We start from the raw sequence: 2,500 nt of genomic DNA on the forward strand, positions 1-2,500 counted from the left end.
CCTGTGCCTGTATTGTGTTTCCCGCGTATCAACATTCAGCTTTGTTTTGTGCAAATGATAAAGAGGATACAGTGGAAATAAATACATTCCTGCTATATTGTCACTGTATAGGAATAATAAATTTATGCAAAATGCGTTATCGCGATATGAGAGTGAATGTTATTTATAACCATATTGAATGTTAAATACGGAAGCTGAAAAATGAAACATAGGTATCGTAACAGTTTCACGTCATTGCACATGATGAAATGCGTGATGGTTACTTACATATAAACAGTAGAAAAGAGAGAAATATTATAATCATCATAACCTGCAGATTATTTTATTCACACTTATTCATCTCTTTCACTGACAAACACTTACAATTTTCTTTCAGTGTTCCATTTTTCCTATGACGTGAAGATTTTAAGACATTCTGGATAATCTCCCTGGTTCCTTTTCTGTAGAGACCGACACCTCAGTGGGCCTCTTATTTTCTCCCTTTCGTTACCCCTGGCCAGTGCCCTTCGTACATAAATAAAAATAAAGAAAGAAGGTTTATGCATGCACTGAGTTGTATTGACTGTAACAGGAGACAGAAGAGAGTAAGATATCCACTGGTGATTGACTGTGGCGACCCTCAAGGGAAGCATCAGAAAGAAGAACACTGATAATTTCCCGCGTCCCTACATATATGAATAACTCACCTCCTACCGACACTGCATAAAAGTCACTGAGAAAGGGTAATTCCTCATCAGCGAAGTAATAACAGCACGGAACACATTGCTGGCTCTGTGCTCACCATCGCGCCATTCTCCCGCTCGAATTCGATCACTTTTTTGCGACAGTAATTTATAAGCAATTACATCGGCGGGAAATAAGAGAATCTGTATGCAAATTAAACGCCGCGCGATCAGAATTCCCTGCAATCACTCAGTTTAGGGAGCGTGGCTGCAGGGGAGGTGTCGCCAGTAGGTGTTAGCGATGGACTGAATGTAAGTTCTCTTTTACAGCACCTGTAGCATGTATTTGACGTGTTATTAATGGTATTTGTGCTTCTTTTCCAGGTAAGTGTCAGTCGCAGCAGCAGTACCAGCTTCCACTGGGCGGGTGCAGGGCAGGTGAGAGGGGCTGCGCTGTTTGTATCAGATTCGGGACAGTGAAGTGACAGCAAATACGTGTTATATTTGACTACTACTACTACTACTACTACTACTACTACTACTACTACTACTACTACTACTACTACTACTACTACTACTGCTACTACTACTGTTGCCACCTTCGCCACATTGGGACGCATTCTCAATAGGCCTTTTCTTCGCTTTTTGTTACCATTGGTCAGTGTCCTACAGAAAAAAAAAACTTCCATTGCTGATATTGTCACCAAAAATACTACAGCTACCACTACTACTGAGAGAGAGAGAGAGAGAGAGAGAGAGAGAGAGAGAGAGAGAGAGAGAGAGAGAGAGAGAGAGAGAGAGAGTAAACACCTAAACACCGAACCATTTAGGCCTAAGTACCGTCCCGCTGTATCTCTGGTAGGCTTGTGGAAAAGTCGTTTCCATCCCCACCACTCCCTCTCTCCCTTCCCCTCATACGGGTGCTTCATATAGCAGGTGTATTTAGAACCCTTGGGAAGCCCTGCAGGTTGGATGGGTCCTGGCGGCCTTCCCCTTGTGACTACCACTGAAGAACCTGATACTGAAGACCCAAGCGTGGACTCAAGTACCACAGGGGGCGAGTTTATGAAGACTAAAGCTAATGAACGTATCTTCCTTGGGGCTTCCGAGAATCGAGTGAGGAGAAACAGCCCCTTGAATTCTGGTGTTGTGGCGGCCGCTGCGTAACTGGCTAAGTGACAGCGTGATGTTCATTGCTAATGTGATTTTGTGAGGGTCTGCCGGTGCGGGGTCGTTCTATTATTCTGAGGGAGATTGACTGGTGAAATCCGTGTCAAGCAGAGGGAAAAACTGGAGGAAGAGAAGGATGGCGGATGATTGATGGTAAAAATTTCGTGGGATATTGTGCTTGTTGCGATGAAGAGGAGCAGGTAAGGTATGAAAGCGAGGTGAAGGAAGAGAATAATGAGGATGAAGATAAAACTTAAATGCTAGTTATGTGTTTGTGTTAAGAAGGAAGGAAAGAAAAGTTTAAGATGTACTGAAATGAAGAAATTGAAGAATATCTAGACTGAGGGAAAAAAAAAATTAAAAGTGAAATAAAGCTGTAGAAAAGAAGATAGTAGTTGTTACGGGTAAAGAAAAGAACAGTGTATGACATAGCGAGAGGGAAAAAAACAAAGGAAATATATAGACGAGAGAAAAAAAAGACCTTAAAGGGAAATTAGGGTGTAAGAAAAGAAGAGAGAAACTTTTTTTTCTCAAACTACCCTTTTTTTTTATTTACCTTCTTCCCTGCTGTTCCTTCGTCTTGGGAACTCGGCAGGTGCTAATGACTGAGCTGAATTGGTTCTGAAGGTCTTGTTTCAACCACTTGTTTCGAGAGGACAGTGTATGGG

The sequence above is a fragment of the Scylla paramamosain genome, chromosome 14 (assembly GCF_035594125.1).
Source record: "Scylla paramamosain isolate STU-SP2022 chromosome 14, ASM3559412v1, whole genome shotgun sequence".
Lineage (NCBI taxonomy): Eukaryota > Metazoa > Arthropoda > Malacostraca > Decapoda > Portunidae > Scylla > Scylla paramamosain.